Genomic DNA, 21,102 nt, shown 5'->3' with positions numbered 1-21,102 from the left:
ATGCTTTAGAGTGTTTTCAGCTAAATTCGAATTTAGGTGTACTTTCAATTTGTGCAGCCATTTCGTTTTGTATGCTTTAGAGTGCTTCTGAAAATTTCGAAATTAGGTATGTTTACAAACTTGTCTTTGACCTATTCATCTTTGCACTTGCAGCGCCCCTACTGTTTTCTGTCTGCTTGGCCGCCGGGAGCAATTCTATTGTTGCATAGTGTCTCTGACCCTCTCCCCGCGATCCCCCAACCTCCCCCCCACTCTTGTTCCCTTTCCACCATGGTGCTCTCCATCTCCCCTAGTTTTTCTAATTGTTTCTCCGTCTTCTACCCTCCCTCTCTCACAAAGTCTGGAAGGAAGAAAGTAAAAAAGGCAATCCTAAAATCCAACCCTGATTTCCCATCACAGACACCTATATCAATTATTTCTCCACTGACATCCTCTTTGCTGTTCCTTCAACTAACCTATGGACCCCTCATATGGTCTCTGTCCTCTCTCCTTTCTCCTCCTCACCCATTACTGGTGGCACGAGATGGGAATTACTCTTGGCTCACTTTGCATCTTCCAAATGCACCATTAATATCTCCCACAATGTCACTATCATGGCCCAGGGCTCTCAGCCCAACCTTATCTTTCTGGACAGGCGTCTTCATTCCCCCTTCAATTTCACACCCTTTCCTTCCAACCCTCCTTCCCTCATCCTCTCATACCCCCCCCCCCCTGGGGGATGCACCGTACCCCTGTACCCCCCTTTGCAAATCTTTTAAAGGGGGTCACCAGCTTCCCTTAGCTTCCATGAATTATCACTCTGATATTAAACACTCCCCTAACATATGTCACCTCCTTGAAGACCTTGACGTCCTCACCCTCACTGAGACATGGTTCAAGGGCAGCTCTGTGTAACGCTCACCTGGTATCCACAGGGATGTCACTCAGCCTGTTCTGACCTTGAACCCTTCCCTGGAGTCTACTCGACTGGAGACTGGGCCTGAAACACAGGATTGGTAGAGTTTAACTCCATATTGTCTCTGTGTGCTTGAACACCTTCTTCCCCGGGGTCCAACCCTTCCCTTTGATCCACAGCTCACCTTGTTTTCTTGGAAAGTGCGCTCTCCGTCCTGCTTTCAGCGCAGGGGCACGTTGATTGATGCAGGCTCGTTGCTGCCTAGTTACTTCACTGGCAAGAGTCTGACAGGTAGGTATAATGAGTCTTTCGAACAGTTCTCTAACTTCGTTCCTTTCCTGCCTTCGATGATGGCCGGCGTCCGGGGATGGTGACGTGCTGCTGAGATGAGTAGCGCTGAAGGTGAGTGAGACCGCGCTGTGCGATGCAACCCTTTTGTATTTGTATTGAACTGAGTTCTTTTTCTGTGTCTTTTACGTGCCGCGACGTTTTCAGCGTGGATGCCGGTTATGAAGAAGAAATGAGGTGAGTAAGCGCTATGCAGCGCCTCTAGATGTTTCCACGCTAACCTGGAGTGTCTTTTCCCTCTTGCAGATGGATGAGAAGTTCCGGAGACAGAGTTCACCCAGAGCGGCTGGGATTCAGGTAAGCGTTTGAAGTTCGTATAGTCTTTAAAAATAAGTGAAGATCCTCCCAATCTGCTGGTGGAGTGGCTCTGATCTTCACTGATTCCTGCCTCCATCATCCCCACTCATTCCTACTCTTCCTTTGAAAGTGTAGGCTGCAAGCTGTCTGTCCACCCTTCTTTCTCTGTGACTCTCGCTATCTTCTACAGACCCCCCGTTCCTTCCTCCCTCTTCCCCTCTGAATGGGCTGACCTCTTCTCCTCTCTTCTTGTCTCTTCCCCCCAGCATATCTTCCTTGGGTACTTCAGCATCTATCTTGATTCCCCTGATGTGGCCACAGTTCTCTTCCATGATCTCTGCAACACTCTCTGCCTCACTATACTCCCCTCTGGACCAACCCACTCTGCCACTCTGCAAGGCACGCACTGGATGCCCTCATCTCGACAGACATCCCTTTTCCAACCCCCTCACTACCTCTCTCTCTTGGTCCGACCACTTTCTCTCTCTTCCTTCCTTGACCACACCTGTCCCCAGTCTCCTTTTCCCACACTGCCAGTCTCCTTCGCCATCGTTTGACTGATGAAGCGTGTGTCAGTCGCTGTCTTTGCTTCCTCCTTCATTCCTACCACACCCCCATCTTTTGACTATCCTTCTGACTCCGTCCTAACTAACCTCCATCTCTTAATCAGTAACACCCTGGACAACCTTGCCCCTGTCATGGGGATCTACCTGAAGCCTGCCTCCTAACGCAACTCTTGGTATGACTGTGAATAAGCTACTTTGAAACAAAAGTGCAAAGCGGCAGAGCAGAAGTGGCAGACATCTAGTTCATCCCCTGAAAGATTGGCTGACACTCCAAAGGCAATACCCTCTTTGCATCTGCTCCAAGAAAAGAGCTCATGTCCAAGCCTGCATCTCTGGAGCCACAAATAACATGGCTGAACTCTTTAAAATCTGCAAGGAACTTGATAATACTTCTGCAGTCCCCTCTTCTCCTCCTCCCATGGTCTTGTGCTCTGCACTGGCCTCCCACTTTTCTTCCAAAACCTTCGACATTCTGTCCTCTCTGTCATCTGCTTCCCCCCTCTCTCCTTCTTTCACCTCTTTGGACCCCCTCACTCCCTCTACTCTCTTTGCTATCTCCCAGTGCACGAGATGAAATCTCCAGAGTTGTCTGCTCTACAAAAGTCTTCTTTAAACAGGTGCTACTCTGCTCCTCCAGAACCATCAACGACAACATCGACACTCTAGGCCCTACCTTGGTGAACCTCTGCAACTACTCTTTTGCCACAGGCTCTTTACCTCAACCCCCCAAGCACTCTCTTGTGCACCCTCTTCTAAAAAAGCAGTCTGCTGCCCCTCTTGCTCGGCTAACTATCAACCTACCGCTATCACCCCTTTCTAGGGCAAACTCATGGAGAAGCTGGTCATCCCCCAACTGACCCTCCAAACCAAAACGGCTGGCTGCCTCCATGACCACCAGTCCAGTTTCAGGGCAACAAGAGGCACTGAAGCTACTCTCCTGAAAACCTGAGAAGATCCACTCTCTAATCTGGATTCTCACACTCCTGGTCTGTTCATCCTCGATCTTTCCTGCGTCTTAGACACTGTCAACCACTCCAACCTCATAAAACATCTCTGTGATACCCTAGTCATCACCGACAGGCCACTGGTGAGGCTTACCTCTTTCCTCTCTAACAGACTCTCCCAAGTTCAAACGGGTCCTTTTCTCTCCTCCAACTCACTCTCTCCTGTGGCGCCCCTCGTTGAAGAGCCATGGCGATAGGATAGATCACTATCTACCTGGCCCCCTAGCCCACCTGATTTCCACCTACTACCCTTATTTCCAGTGTTATGCAGACGACACACAGCTCTCTTTCCAGTTGCCTTCCCATACGTCCCCCTCCTCCTCCTCTTCCTGCCTTATAACTGAGTGCTATTCAGGCATGGTGCTCTGCAAATGATCTCTGCCTCAATGCTAGCAAGACAGATATCCTTCTCATTGGGATGCCTGCTCCTAGTTCCCACTTCACTCTCTGGCCAGACTCCTTGGGTCCCCTCCCCTCTCCCACCAGTGAGGCAAAAACCCTTGGGATCATCTCAACTCCTCTCTTTCCTTCTCTCCACACATCACATGCCTTGCCAAGAAGTCCCATTTTCAGCTTCATCTCCTCAGGAGCATTCTACCTTTTCTCATCTTCCCCCAGTAGCTCAATGTCTCCAGAGCCATGGTTCTCTGTAGGCTTGACTACTGCAATAGCCTCTGCCTCAACCTTCCTCGTTCCTCCCTTAGCCCTCTCCAACTAATCCAGAATAGGACTGTGAGACTTATCCTTGGCCTCAAGCCCAGGGACCGCATCTCCACAGCCCTAACATCTCTCCACTGGCTGCTGGTGACTGTACCGATCAAATTAAAAACCCTTTGCATCACCCACAAGGCTGTCTGGGGCCTGGGTCCTCTCTGCATCCAGCTTTCTCTCCAGAAATACCTCCCAGCCAGAATGCTTTTGTCTTCTGGCTCAAACTCTCTGCACATCAAGCGTTTATCCAAGCAGAGAGTGGGAGGTAGGACCCTCTCCTAGGCGGGTGTCATGAACCGTCGCCTACATCCTCTCTGGACTTCGTGGTCCCTGAACCATAGGGGACTGAATACAGTAATCCTTCCAACATGGCCGCCTGATACGGAACGCTGCTTGCCAGTCCTTACGCTCCACACTCGGTGTTCTACTAAACAGACACGCCCCGCGGCTCTGCGCGTCTCAACGCTACCGCTTGCTGTAGTTGGACGTGTGTTGCCGGAGTTCGCTCGGGGCTTTCTTCTGTATCCTGTTTACCGGTTCCTTGAATCCCCCTTTCTTCCTTCCCTTCCTCAAAACTTACCTTCGTATTTCCTGGATTTTCGCTTGTGTTCGGGTCACGGCGTTCAGTGTCCCCGAGCCCGGACATTGTGTCTTCCTGGTCTCCGTCCTGGACATCTGAACATATCCTGAGTTGGGTTGTCATCCTCACGCTGGAATCCGAAGACCAGCACACAGGTTTATACAAATCCCGGACCATGCGAAAGAAGTCACCAAAGAAGGTCTCAAGCAAACAACAAAAACAGGTGAGGAGGGGAGAGACTTGTGATAGCGGGTGCCTCCTTCTGGAACAGACTCCCATCCCCCTCAGAGTTGAGCCGGATCTTCTTAAATTCTGGAAACTTATCAAGATCGTCCTTTTCTCCTCTTCCTTCCCTCTCTCCCTCTCATGCTAAGCCCTCTACCTGCGGCTGCGACTGGGGTCAGGTCCCTTCAGAGTCATACAGGGACCAGACCACACATCCACCAGTCCCTCCCAGCAACCTTTGCCAGCATTTGCCCTCAGCCTCCCTTTACTGGATTATCCCAACCCAGTCCTCCTGTCCACTGAATTCTTCCTCCCCCTCCTCTTTCCCCTGGTGCTTGCCACCTGGACCTGACCAGCACTTTCCCACCCCCACCTAGGGGCACCCCTCCCCTGCACTTCTCCCTCTACCGCCCCACCCCCTTGCACTTATCACCTTGTCATGCACTTGCACGGTAGGAGTGTCACAAGACCAATCTAACCATAAATAGTCCTTACAGTCCTTGTAAAACTGGTTCTTGTGTCCTGGAGTTGCTGTGTGGTCCCCAGGAGAGAAGGGGTTAATTACTCTGGTGAAGGCTGGAGGCGGAGTAGCTGCTACTAATACTGTTTCCGACGTGGAGCGCGCGGAGTCCGGCAGAGTCCTTACGGTCCTTGTAGCTCCTGGAGTGGTATGGAGAACTATTATGTTCACGGAGTCCCATTCGGGAAGCCTTCGCTTGCTGCATGATGATTCCGGTGCCAGAGACTGTCATTGAAATCCCGAACTGACGGAAGAGGTGAGAGGAATATGGGTATCGTGTTTGGCAGTTTGCGTGTGAGAGGGGACTATTCAACCTGGCCCAATCGCACTGCGGGAGTATTCGTGCAGTTTATCTCACCTGGAGAGTCTAATACGCCATTGAGGGGAAAGACTGGTCGGCTCTGTGCTTTGAACTTTCCTTGCGCCTTGTTATGTCACAGTAATTCGAACTAAAGGAACATTTTATGTTATCACAAAGCATTTTTCTCATTATATGCATTACGCAACAGTGGGGTTTTGTGTGCCAAGTGAGCTTTATACTACTTGCAGTAAGTCATTTCGAACGTCATCTTTTTGTTCTCAGATAGCAGGGCTGTAAGATTCTCCTCCCCACCCCCCTATTGAGATACACTGGGTTGCGAGGTGTGCAGCGAGTTCCCTCCCCCAGGGTTATATGTAAATAACCTTTTAGGTGAAATTACATGTTATACAGCGAATGGTCTCTAAGGGACTCTGATTGATTCTGATAATTCAGTCTGACGTTAAATGATGGATTAAATCCATTTTATTGTTATAGTTCTGTTGATAGGAATGTTTAAGATGATATTTCTGATGTTTATTGTATGCTACACAGTATGTTTTAAACTATTCTAACTTGGATTACCTTTGATCCAGGGTTTTTATACATTCTAACTTCATTTATTGGCCATGTATGGGTGTGACAATGAAATTGAGAAATACAAAGAGACCTGGTCTGCGAAGTGCCTCCCTGTGAATGACAAATGGTCTCATAGCACAGGGTTGGCAATTAAAAATAAGTGGGAGGGGCCCAGAGGAAAAAAGGGAAAGAAATCTAATGTGGTAAACCTTAAATGTATGGCTCAGCAGATGAAAATCTCAGGATATTGTTTAGGGGCTGAAACTGGGAAAGTGCAATCCAACATTGTAAGTTTCAATATTCAGCCCCCTCTTCTGCCGTATGGCACTGATATAAACACTGTGGGTTGGAGGATCAATCACTGGGATATGAGGGATCTCTTGATAACAATGGTTCTTTATTGGCACTTTGTGCTAACGTGAGAAGAAATTCTATGGGTGTGGGCCGGAAGGTTAGTGATACCCAATTCACTAATTTATCGGTAACCACAAATCTTGATATACACACTGAACCCTTGGGTGTCAAGGCATCACTCGAGACAGTATCGGCTGAGCCTAATAGGGGTAGAACCTCTTTCTCTGATGAAAATGTTTTATTTGCATTGGTTGAAGCCCTTTCGGAGAAGGTCAAAGCTTTGTTCTCGTTGTGCTCGGTGATGGCACCAGATCAACAGAAACTGTATTCTTTAACAACCAAGTTGATCTGTCACAGTGATACGGGTGGGAGGGCTAATTTTGAATCCATCAAACGCTGTAACCCGAGTATATGTATTAAGAAGACAGCTGTAAGAGTTTTTACTCCCACACAAACAGAATCCCTGGGGTATGATCGCTTATTGGTTAGATCACCTGGGGCATCGGAAGCGGTTATAATCTCGGACACGCTGAATTCTACATGGAGGTTGGAAGACTCTGTGAACATAGCAGCGGTGTCCGAGGAAGACGCGATTGATGCCCTTTGCGCGGAAATATCTTTGATGAGGGAGCCATCCAGCCCAACCATAAGTAAAATATCTCAGCAGAGGGTTAGTCTCCAGACATCCCAGAAAGATGGACAGGAAGTTGGACATGGTATAGGTGGGGGGCCACGTATATTTACAAGAAAGTGTCAGGATGGTTCAGTTAGATCAGTCAAGTTAAATGGCCCCATGGATAAATGGTCAGTTTCCAAGATACTAATAAGTTGAAACAACAAGAACCACAAAAGTGAGACCCATGTTAAAGACCCAGGAATATCAATCGAAAAAGGTATTCACAGGTGGGCCAGTAAGTATTAGCCAGGTTATACTATCATATGTTGTGGGTCCTGATACAAGGTCAGGGGGTGTACCCAAATGGTCCAACCCTGAAGGTGGAAAAAGAGGCAATAAAGAAATAGACCAGTACAACGGGATGGTATCCAGTCAAAGGTTCGACTCAAAAGGGTCGAATGACAAAAGGGTCGAGTCAAAACGACCAAAAACAAAAGGATCGAATTATTTTTTTAAACGTATCTTTTTTTTGTTGCTTTAGTATAGGTAACAAAACACCAAAACCAGTGAACCCCCTCAAAAAAAAAAATATTCGACCCTTTTTTAGTCCAATTGACTCGACCCTTTTGTCATTGAACCCTTTTGAGTCGAACCTTTGACTTATAACCCAACGGGATAAATAAAATACAACCACAACTCAGTAGTGTGGACACTGCGGCTCAGATAAAGAGGGTACAGTTCTCTCCATTGGAACAATTGGGCGAGACTTTGGACGTGCACATGACTAACAACCTGGATAAAACTCAGGCACCTTCGAAGGCTGACCTGTTGGATCTTGGACTCACGCTCAGATTGGACGAATTAGCGCCTACGTACGTTAGTCAGTTTTTAAACTGGGCGACATTACTGGGCCTTTGGGCTAAGATGCCATGGTTATCGCTGATAACCACAAATGATATAGCTCAAGTTATTCTGCCCATAAATATGGCAGTAGTACAAATTGGGTACAGATACGTATGGCCAATAGGATTACCATAGCCCTACTCTGTGATAATGTCCATGTACTGTTAAGAGCAGGTCTTAAGTTGTCAGTGTGTAAAGAGCCGAATGACAGGTGCAATCACAAAAGAAATATTCATTTGTCTAAAGGGGGCAGTAAGCAGTCTTCAGAGTTACTTGTTAGACTCAATGAAATCCATACTTCGACTGAAAGCCCCTTTCTGAATAGATCTATGCTTCTTCAGACATGGGTTAAGATACCATGGCTCTCGTTAATTTCATCCAATGACGTGCCACAGGTACAGTTACCAAAAGCTGATAGCCCAACAAACTGGACAATATTGAGGTTTATAAATAAAATCGCAGCCGATGTATTGCGTGAAAATGCTGGGGAATTGATTAGGCTGGGTGTAAGGGTAGAGGTGGTCCAATAGTCCTGCCTAATTAAGGTAGGGATGGATCATAGTGTCAATAGACAAGAGCCCTCGGTTAAGTCGGGCGGTATGCCCGAAATTAAACAAGCATACGCAGGGCCCAACCTGAGTAACTCTCAGAATGCCTTAAACTATGCAGCACTGTCATGGGAAACACTGATGCACACAAGTACGTATTCGAACAAGAGAAATATCATCTGACCAATGAGGTTAGTGATCTGGAATACACGGGGGAATAGACATCTGTTGAATAATTCCGGCTCACTTACCTGGCTAACAACCACTGACATTTTTATGTTACAGGAAACATGGCTAGATTGTCCTTTGGTGATTGATGGTTTTCACATACATCAGGTATTGGCCAATAAGGGTCTACGTGGGAGACCTTTGGGGGCTTAATTGTAGCAGTAAGAAATAGTTTTTCTCCATGCAAATACCACTGGCTACAGCAGGTAGTAATTTAATGGCAGTGGTTGTACACCAGGAGGGAATTCCAGATTGGGAACTTTTGATAATTAATGTCTATGCCCCTTCAGGCCCAGAAGGGGTGGATGAGATCCATAATAGTTTGGAGGACATTCTCACCAATGCGGAGGAGGATGAGAAGCACTTGATAGTTGTGGGAGGGGACTTGAATGCCTGTTGTATTGACAACACACTCAGACCTACATATGGAAATGTCCACTCTAAAAGTAATATGCACCAAAGTTTAGCAAAGAGTAAAGGTAGGAAATGGATTTCCTTTTTGGGCCTATACGATATATGGATGTTGAAGGGTAGAACGACAGGGGATATACCAGGGGCATACACTTGAAGTGGCAACAATAGTGTGAAAACCCTGGATTACCTTTTCGGGAACAACGCTTGCCTACAACGGGTAAAATCCTTTACAGTATATGGTATTGAACACAGTGATCACGATCCTGTAATACTTGATATTGACATTTCTATGCAAGAGAGGGAAAGGTGTGGTGTCATAAATTTGAAAGTAAACCATGCAGGCAACACAATAAGGTGGACTGAAAATAATTTAAGTAAACTAGGTGTCATTCTAAGTACATCTGAAAGTGCTACGATAAGCAACATTGAATGTATGAATGAGTGTGAGATAGAAACATGGATCCAACATCTCACCAGCACAGTGGGTAAGGTGGCAATACTGGGTCTGGCGGTCTGCAACAAATATACCAATTGCTATGACAAAAACATTTTGGATAAAAAAAGATCTATGCATCGACAAATCCGAATGGCATTGTTAAAGAGAGGTAAATGTGAAGAGACGGCTAACCATTGTAAAGAGTTCCGTAGATCCTATCAGGTTTGGCTTAGACGTTGGAAATATTCCATCCAGAATGCTGACTGGCAGCACATGATTAAAATATTACGGGGAAAGTGTACCCGTTCAATTTGGTCGGTATTGACAAAAGCCAAGGGTGATGTCAGAAAGCACACTGTAAACCCAATACAAGGGCCAACCTGGGAAACCTATTAAAAACATCGAGCAGGGGATCAGATACAAAATATTAAGTCAGCCATTGTGGAGGGGGGTTGGCCACTTTCCTTCACTATAGAGTCCATGAAAGAAGTAATTCTCAAGTTGAAAAATTCGAGGGCCCCTGCTTCTAATGGGTTGGCTAATATTGTCCTTAAGAGGAACCCGGACCAGTGGGCTCTCGTCTTATGGGCTCTATTCGAAAAGCAATGCCAAAATTAGCATATACCTGACACATGGCATAATGCATTCCTTTTGCCTGTTTATAAAAAAGGCGAAAGGATGATCCCCGAGAATTATAGATTATTGTCATTATTAGACGTAAGGGGGAAGATCTTTTCGTCCTTTATACTTGAGGCTCTGAATCAGTGGGTTGAGGAATCCAAGTTCTTGCATTTCACCCAAACAGGCTTTCGGCCTGGCTCAGGTACGAGCCATAACCTTAAGGTATTAGACCTCCTCATACATGGCACCCTTGAATCCAGTACCCAGACACTATATATCATTTTTGTTGACTTTAAAGCTGCATTCAATACGGTTGATCGACCCAGACTCTGGGACAAACGTATTAAGGCACGATGCCCTGCGTGGCTGGTTAGTGTACTACAGGGTCTCCACCTATCTACCAAGGCACTGGTCAGACTTACTGACGATGGTGTGATAACGGAGATGGTAGAAAACTGCAAAGGAGTTAAACAGCGCTGTACCTTGGTGCCGACACTGTATAATCTGTACATGGCCGATGTCCCGGATTGGCTCCACACAGAGGTCGGATGCTGTCCCAGGGTAGGGGGAAGTCCCCTGCCCTGTTTATTGTATGCGGATGATTTGGTCCTCTTAAATTACACCTTCTTGGGTATCAAAGCAATGTTTATGGCACTCTGTAACTATGCAGATTTAAATAATTTGACCATAAATATGGATAACACCAAAATTCTGGCTGTTTCTGCAAAGAAAGTGAAAGACACACTCTTAAGTGTGACCAGGGAATAATTGAATATGTGGATGAGTATATGATATGATAGGTTATTTATAACGCGCTTAATACCCAGAGGTTTCTAAGCGCGGACCCGGGGATCGAACCCATGTTGCTCCGTGTCATCTTGCTTCCAAGGCAAGCACGTTGCCGTTGAGCTATCCTCCCGAGTGGGATATTTGGGGTTAGATATTGATTAGATATTGATAGAACAATATCTAATAAGAGTATCATGGTGAGAGAAAAGGCTACAGCCCGTAGGATGACCTGCTCTATTTGGAAATTTGCAAGGAACAATGCAGGGTATTCATTGGAGGGAATCATATCCCTGTACAAACAAAGTTTTTGTCCAACAATACTTTATGGATCGGAAGCCTTGGCTACGGCTGATTTATCGTGGTTAGACATCCTAGAGGGCAGTGTTTGGAAGCAGATGCTGAGACTCAAGTCATCTGCAACAATACAGTACATGAGACTGGAATTTGGCTTGACCTCTCTTAAAGGAGAACTGTTGAGAAGACGTGGGTTGTTATTCATCAAATCTTATACAAATCCCAGATGTCAACAACTAAGTCTCCTGGCTGTCCCGGTATATGGCAAAGATAGTTTTGGTCTGTTGGTGAATGAACTGTTCAATGACTTAGGGTGGTTTCTGGACTTTACAAGGGGTACACCCTATGTTACATTGAAGAGGGTTTTTTCAAACAAGGTAAAACAGTGGGATTGGGTGGCAAATTACAGGCATGTAGAGTGCTTACAGAGTTATGCCTGTATGACAAATGTTGTGCATAGGTACCTGCAGCCTCAAGCCTACCTTAGACAATGCCCAAAATAGGGGTATGCAGGCATTTAGGCTAAGGCTGAGGATAAACCAGTTACAGATACTAACGGTAACGGGTCCACACTTGGGCTTCCTTAAAAAAGACAGATATTGTCGGTTGTGTCATAATATGCCATACCCAGAGACAGCTAAACATATTCTCACTGAATGTATGACATTGGGCCCAGAATATATGTACTGGCTGGGACCATTTGTTTATAACTTGGAATACATCAAGAGTGAGCATTTCTGGGCCTGCTGTCTCAACACGGACAGCCAAAAATTCATATTGGTATTTATCATTTGTGGCTAATTATAAAAAAACACCTAGATAGTGCAAAAAGCAAATAATTATGTTTTATTGTATGACATACTGTATTTGTTTTCATGGTATAATGGATTTGATATACTGTGTTTTATTGCTATTGTGATTTTGGTGTTTTTGTAAAGTTTCTTTGAAACTAAATAAATAAATAAAATAAAAGCATATGTGTACATAAGCATGAATGACCCCGAACATTTCTCAAATTCACAAAAATCACAACAATGGGCCTCATTACAGCACTGCCAGTAACCAGGGCAGGTGCCGTTACCGATGCCTGATATCCCGGTGTTACTGGGATATTATGGGCACCGGCAATAGCAGTAAGTGCCCATTCCACTGAGTCCCATAGGACTCCAAGGAATCGGAACCACTGAAGCACCGGCACTGTTAACAACGGTGCCGGTGCTTAAGTGATTTTTCTGCCAGTAGGGGCCTGAACTACTGGTAGGTCAGGCCTTCCGGTTGTTTACTGCCTCTACCGGCATACTCAAAGTAACTTGGTCCAGAAAAAAGGCCGGAGCCAGTAGTACCAGCCGTTTTAACTGTATTTTCCGGACAGGGTCACTCGTAATGAGGCCCAATGTCCTGCGAACATCTGTTTGCGGGCTTCAGAGATTCAAACACACCTTTTCTTACCCTTTTTTATACATATTCCACACCATCCTCATTCCCTCTGTGAAACAAATGCAATGTTATGTTTTTACTATTTATCATTACAGTAACATTCGTAGAATCTCATGCAGTTATCGAATCCAACATGTAGGCCGTTTCAGATGTTTTGCTGCACCTCCCATTTCTTAATTGACCAATCAGTGCCTTTATGTGATGTCTGCAAATGTTACACAGCTCCCTGATTGATGCAGAGGTGTCTGTGGAGCCCGAATAAGGAAGTGAGTCCACTGACTGGGATATCCCAAATTTTTTTTACCTACTTTTTGGCCAGAATTTGCTGGATGTATTTACACCAAAAACGCACACTTTTGGGACCAGCCCGCCGCTCTTAGCGCAAATCCATCCAGTGGTTTGGGCTGCAACCACAAGCAACATTTTGTACTCATTCAAGTCTATCTGTAGTTCAACAAGTTTGGAACCCCCTACAACTTTGCTCCCCCTTGACCGAACAGCACAAATGTATGCAGAAACAATTCCGAGTCAGGTCTATATTTTATGTGCAAGGTTTTGTGCAGATTCGTTGAACGGCACCAAAGTTGTAAGCTGCCCAAAACCTGCTGTTTGTATGGGAAAACATACTTAACAAAATCTACAGAGTTGCTGTTGCAGACACAGCAAAATATTACAGGGCCTGCGGTAGCGGCCATGTAGTTATGGTTAAGTTGCTCAACTCATAGAAAGAGCACTTTTTGGGCAGCTTATAACTTTGCTCCCCGTGGATGAATCCTCACCAGACAATATATGGCCCCCCTTAGGATGCTTTTGTGAAGTTTGGTGCGGTTTTGTCCAGGGGGGAGGCAAATATATAGGGGGCCCCAAAAATGTCTGGAAATCCTCATAGACGCAATGGAAAACAAATGTTGCTCCCACCTACAGCCCAAACTGTTGTACGTATTTTTACCAAATTTGCTCTAGGAGTGGCCTCTTGGTCCCAAAACCGTGCTTTTGTAAATTTGGTGTAAATCTGTCCAGTATTTTTTTTTTAAATGGCCAAAAAGTAGGTAAAATGAAATGAGTGATATCTGGGTCCGGTGCGTAGATTCATTTCCTAATTCGGAGTCTGTGCCTGCTGATGGGTCATTTAAAAATGTGAGGTGCGTCAAAACATTTGAAACGACCGTGGGATTTGTGAACAGCGCCCGTAGTCTGCCGACATGGCGGTCCAACATATTAAAAATCAAAACATTGAACTTGTAAACAAATGAAACAATCTCTGGGGAGTTGAGGGGTGATGGGCTGGGATATGGCCATAAAAAGCCAAAACATGGGTTATTTTTCTTCTACGAAATTCGCAAACATCTGAGGTGTTCGGGGACATTTTTGTGATGTTTGCCACCATCTCAGATGTTAAGGGACATCCCTGCATATTTCTGCATTACAGGGTCGGTGAAAGGCAGTTCTTTAATGGCTTATAACTTTGACGCCACTCAATGATACTGCGTGAAATATTGCAAAACTATTCTAGACCTGACCCTGAATGGTTCTGCAAGGTTTGGTGCTGTTTTCTCCAAGAGAGGCAAAATTAGAGGGGGGGGTTAAAATATTTGAAAGGCTTATAAATTTGGTGCCATTTAACGAAAATGCACACAAGTTTGAAAAATGATTGTAGATCTAGACTTCAATGGTTCTACAATGTGTGGTGGGATTTTGTCAAGAGGGGTCAAAACTAGAGGGGGGTCTCAAGATTTTTAGATGGCTTATTACTTACTTGCTGTTTGACAAATCTGCACAATAGTTGTCAGAACAAATACAGACCCAACGTTGAATGTTTGTGCAAAGTCTGAATGGATTTTGTCAAGTGGGGGCTAGGTTATATCACTATTTATGTACGTACATTTTGACACTTTAAAAAAAAACATGGAAGGATTTGCAGCAAACTCGTGCAAGGAGCATTGGCAAGAACCCGAAAAAATGTGTCTGTTTTATGTTTTGAAAAGCGTCATAAATTAGGTACAAAAAATAGTGATATACCTTTGGTGACTGAAGTATAGCATAAGGGCATGGGCAGTGGCCAGATTGGCCATGGCCCAGACAATCTGGCTACTGGCCATGACCAGGAGGGACTGGCATGGCCACCCCAGCAATGTGGTAAAGTTTTTTGAAATCTAGATAGATTTGAATGGGAAAATAAATTCTGCTCGTGGCTACAGCCCGACTTGCTGGAAAAGATTGCAGCAAACATTCGCAAGGAGCATAAGCAAGGATCTCAAAGTATGGTTTTGCAAATCTGTCTTGTGTTTTATTTTTATTAAAGTGTCAAAATGTAAGTACAAAAAATAGTGATATAACTTTGGTGCAAGGACAGTGGACTTGCCCCTTGGGAAGGGCGAATACCTACTCTGATTTGCCTATTCAGGAATGCGGCATGACCGAAGCCCATGCCCCAAGAATTGTTGAGACTGGCCTTGGCTGCAAGCCATGAGCACTGTTCATTGGTCACATTATGAGGGTAAAGTGGACACTGAACTAGGATGCAGGGTAAGTGCAGTGGATAACTGGGGTGGTTTGGTGGGGCTGGGGTCATGGTTGAGCCTCATGCCCTAGGCAATTCAACCATTACTTGCAACCCCAAGCTTGCGCTGCTGATAATGACGCACATCAATATGCATTGCAAAAAATATGTTTGTTAAATGAGGTTTACAGTTCTTTCATATATGTTAAAAGAGGAATTATTATTAACTTATATACAGTGATGTAACATCATGAAACATTTTCACTCATAAAAACCTATGAAATACACAGAACAAACATTGTTATAGGGACATTATGGTTAAGTTGCACTTATAAAAACCTGTGAAATAACGTTGTTAAAGGGATGTTATGGTTACAAGTAAAACCAGAACCCCCCAGAAATTCAACAGTTGTGGTAAGCTAAGCAACCATAACTCGCGCCACCACCGTGCACTGTTAAGACTAACACCCAGGACATCAAAGATGACATCACATTAGGTCGGCAAGCTTGCTCAAGTATATGTCTACCAGGATTTTATTCAGGTTGTCATGTTCCCAGTGCATACGCTTACTCACAAGACCACAAGCACTGGTTTCATATTGGGATTTTGTTTTCCAGGGAATATTTCTTGACAGATTGCTAGGTTTAAAAGGTGAGCACCTTTTGTACTTTGCCAGCATATTTATTGGAACATTTCCTCGATTAGGTTATTTTTCTGATGTTCATTACTTTTTTTAAAAGTCCAGTGGTATTTTTTGTCTTGCAAACTTTCTTCTAAGGAGAAGGTCTAATGAACTACATTTGTATATTTCACTTTAAAATGTATTTTCACTTATTGTGCATATGTTCATGGGTGCAAGCATTTGATTTTTGCTATGGATGCAAAAGTACCTGAGCATATTTGATTCTTGAAGCCAGTCATATGTTTACCTTTTCACTGCTGCTTAAATGCAGTTAGTTAGAGTGGTGCGATGTATCACAACGGTCACCAAGAGACCATCCATAAGGCAAGGGGCTTGTAGCATGCTGCTTAACCAAAGTGTGTGATCCTCAGCAAATATTTTAATTTCACTGCGCATTGCCTGAAATATTGTGAGTTCTCAAAGCCTGCAATCTTTTATACATAATTAAAAAAAAAGATTTTATCAGCTACATTGGTTTTCCGCTCCATGCAGTAACCAGGACCGACCCAGCTATGCTTCAAAGCTAGGAAGGGTCCAGCCCCCTCAGATCATGTTGCCTAATACATGCACCCACCTTACAAGACCACTTAGAGCAGCATGGCCGGAGGGGATCAGATCTTTCCTGGCTTTGAAACTAAGCAGGGTCGTTCCTGGTTACTGCATGGATGGGAGACAGTCCACAATCCCGAATACTGTGTGTTTTCACCGTTTTAAATATCTCACAACACACAGCATTCACATATATTTTTTTTAAACCCTGCTACTTTAAATCCCTGAGACATTTTTTTTTGCCTTTTGCTGAATTGCATTCTGGAATTTGAAGACTCCCAGTCAATGAGAGGTGACTAATGCCACAATTGTACACTTTTTGCACCTAGCATCGTTCTATAAGGATTTATATGCTTGAGTGACACTATGGTATGTGCACTTTTCAAGTTATCAATATGAAGCAGAGTATTGTTGAAAGTCAGACATGGGGGTGAGAAGGGGAAATGATGAGAGGGCCAGTAAGTCATGAGTATTTCACCACAATGTGGCAAGAGAGTTTGCAATCCTGGACACTGGTTCAGTTATTTCCCACTGATTCTGGGGCTTTTCAGGGCACAAGTAAAGGACACATGTGGGTGGACAGTGTAACTTCTTTTTCCAGAGAGCAGACAAAACCCCTTGGGTTTTATGAGGTTGGAAAGCTTGCTCAAGTATTTGGCTACCAGGATTTTACTCAGGTTGTTATGTTCCCAGTGCAGACGCTTACTCACAAGCGCCCTTTTACTCCAGGGTCTGGTGTGCTATATAAATAAAATAAACAAACAAACAAACAAACAAACCAAAAGCACTGGTTTCATATTGGGATTTTTTATTTGCAGGGAATATTTCACGACAGATTGCTGGGTTTTTAAGTTGAGCACCTTTAATACTTTCCCAGCATATTTTTTGGAACATTTCCTCTTAGGTTATTTGTCTGGTGTTTATTAATTTTCTTTAAAGTCCAATGCTATTTTGTCTTGCGCACTTTCATGTAAGGGGAAGGTCAATTGAACTACATTTGTATATTTCACTTTAAGATATATGTTCACTTACTGTGCATATATTCCTGGGTGGCAGCTTTTGATTTTCGCTATGGGGCAAAAGTACCTTGGCATATGTTATTCTTGCAGCCAGCCATTTTTTTTCCCTTTTCCGTGCTGCTTAAAGGCAATTAGTTAGGGCTGTGCGATGTATCACATCAGTCACCAAGAGACCAGCCATAAAACAAGGGGCTTGTAGCATGCTGCTTAACCAAAGTGTGTGATCCTCAGCAAATAATTTAATCTCATTGCGCATTGCTTAAAAACATTGTGAATTCTCAAAGCCTGCAATCTTTTATACATAACAATACCAATGTCAAAACAGGTCAAAATCAGTTTGTGATGAACTTCTTTCAGTGATGCGTTGGAACTGCTTTAAAATATAGAGTGGGCGTGCCCACCAGACATGGACGAAGGCCAAGGCTAGTGGTCTGGCAGTGTTCTAAAATACACAGTGGGCATGGCGTAGGCAATGAAAGCACAAGTGAGCAGCCTTGTGTCTCGCATCTCTTATTATGTCAAGCTATTGGCACAGGCAACACCATTTCTTGATATGGCGGACAGCGCAACACTGGCCCATGCAATTATCGGGTCTTGCTTGGACTACTGTCCCAGTCTTCTTCAAGGCATTTGAAAGATGGAGCTCAATCGACTACTGGTAGCCCAAAATAATGCATTCAGGGCAGTGACTGGTCTTCGCAGGAAGAAGGTCACTTCACTGGCTGCCAGTACATAAGCAGATCCTATTCAGGACTCTGTGCATTAAGCATGCATGACTTTACGGAAAAAGCCTGGCATATCTGACCAAAAGGATAAGGTGGCTATCAGTTTAGCAAGTACTACGAACCAACAACACAGGTTTGTTGGAAATACCTGCTGCTAAGCTTTCCCATGTACAAAATGGCTGCTTCTCAGTGGCAGCACACCGGCTATGGAATGTTCTTCCCCCTGATTTGAGACTATGTGGAACAGTTTCTATCTTTAAGTGTAAACTCAAGACCCTTTTCTTTGAATAATCACATTGTTTTTTTCAATGCTATCTCCCTCTGACTCTCTAAGCTGATTGATACTTTGTTTTTCTTTGTTTAGTTAAGGTGGTGTCTGTCTTGTCCTCACGCTTCTATGCCCATGGGCGTTGTTGCAGCGCATTATAAATAAATAAAATAAATAAATAAAACTGGCCATGTGCAGAAAAAATGTATGGAATAATAAAGCCCTTGAAATTCAAGGAAAAAACCTTTGTTGCAGGGACATTAAGGTGAGCAATACACTGTAACACAACCTTTGAAATTCAAGGATAAAACTTCAGTTGCTGGGACACTAAAGTGAGAACGCAACAAAACCCCTTAAATTCAGGTAAAGCCACCTTAACTTATGCCCCTTGTCGCGCAGCCTGTGACCACAATGATGACATCACAGATAACATCACTAATGCCATCATCTCTGATATACACAAAAGTCAATATAATTAAACATTATATACTATTTAAAGATTACTTTTACCTTGTACAGTATGTATTTTATTTTAATTTTAACATGTTAATCACTTACAAAAGTCATACAGATATCTATGTACATGTTTTCAAGCAAATGATGAATTTAAAACGTCATTTCTTTTCTATGCATATAGAAATTTAGAGTTATAATCACTTTTCTTTCAATACCCATGTATGGAAATCTTAAAATATATCCTAATACATAGTTGTTTCTTATTTGAAAGCACTTCTCATGTCATTTAGAAAATGACACATGTCCACATTTATCTTACAATAAAACAATTGAGTATTTACATATGTTTATTTTAAAATGTAATAAATAATTCGTGTTTAATATGTGTCTCTTTCAATTTATTTCTACTAATTGTTGTGTACACGTATATACAGATTATATTATAGTGAACATGTCTTAGATATATTTGGCAAAAAACAGGGACATTCTAAGCTGTGTACTATTTATAATTCACATATAATCTTTTACCAAAGTACTACAAAGGAAAGCTTCACAATTAGTGATATGATGCATGTGTAGCTGTTTAATGTTTGAAACAATGTACTCACTGTTAAGAACTATTCTAAAATGCTAATATCACATATGAAGAAACGTACGTTAAAAGTGGTGGTCTAAATATGGGCAAAGAGTGAACTTAAAGCTGATGCCATTAGTTAAATAATCATTGATCTCATATATGATTTTATTGGGGATGTCACCGGTGATCTAATTGGTGATGCCATCAGTGATGTCATCAGTGGTGTTATCTGTGATGTCATCATTTTGGTCATGGGCTGCACAACAGGGGGTGCAAATGTAAGGTGGCTCTAGCTGAATTTCAGGAGTTTTGTTGCGTTAATTTCTCACCTTAACGTCCCTGCAATTGAAGTTTTTTCCATGGCTATATATATATATATATATATATATATATATATATATATATATATATATATATATATATATATATATATATATATACATATATATATATATATATATATATATATATATATATATATATATATATATATATATATATATATATATATATAGGCAATGTTAGCAGCATGGACCACACAAATAGATCTCCTTTTCCTGGTAGATTTCATTAGTTTAAATATAAGTCCAACCCTATGAGCACCTTTTGTAATGTCCTCTTTTTACCCTTATCGCTCCAACCTTCTCACCTCAGTGCATCAGTTCAGATGTATCTTTAAACTGTGGAACTGCATTTGTGCTATGATTCAGACCCTGCTTTACAGATTTCTACTTCCAGGATTTAAAAGGCATCAACATCTGAGAAGACATCCTACAGGTATGCTTTAATTTTCAAAAGTAAAAAAATATACCTCTATACTTACAATATAACTTCAACTATGAACTTTTTTATGTGCTGCAAAACATACTTGCCTACAGCACCCACCCCAAGTTTTAGCACTGCTTTCAAAACCACTTCTCCTTGCTTTGTAACTGCTACATATCCTACTACATATGGTAGTGCACCATTTCATAATTAAAATTCCTCAATTACAAGGGTGCAGTACAAATAATAATGATATCTGTTAATAAATGTCTTGCCTTGTCTCAAAAATATAAAAGTCTTTCATAATACAATATACAATACCACTTTCCTCATGATGGGCCTCATTATGAGTTGGGCGGTAAGTGCAGAAGTCATTCCGCCAGACAGAATTACTGTTCTGCTGTGATATTTGGGGGAATTACCGCCACATTCCAAGTTTACGGGAGCGTGCACAATCAGTGGTAACAGTAATTCTTTTCAGCAGAACTACCACAGAAAATCAAGTTTGGATGGTAATACTGCCATGTATTGGCAGAATTATTCCTACTGCTGGGTAATTCATTGGAAATTCATCTGCCAGAATTATGGGACAGTAATTTCGCTGACAAAATTGCTTGAAATAGATCATGCGTCAAATGGGAATTCTAGTAGTGGCCATCTTTAAAAATAAAATCTGTCCTGAATCTCCCATTTCCTGTAGGCATCCAACACACAACTGGTGGTAAAAATATCCCAGGACAAAGGCAAATCTAAATTGCCTGAAATGTGATCAAGGAAACAAAAATTCAGCGAGGCAGAGCTGCAGTGGAGCTTATCTGGAGAAGGCAGAGGAAGAGATCAACCCACAGGAAGAATGCCATCTGGGCCACAATACAGGACACGGTGGCAGTAGTGGAC

The sequence above is a fragment of the Ambystoma mexicanum genome, chromosome 4p (genome assembly GCF_040938575.1).
Source record: "Ambystoma mexicanum isolate Mex_15411 chromosome 4p, UKY_AmexF1_1, whole genome shotgun sequence".
NCBI lineage: Eukaryota > Metazoa > Chordata > Amphibia > Caudata > Ambystomatidae > Ambystoma > Ambystoma mexicanum.
Note: the sequence above shows the minus strand (reverse complement) of the source record.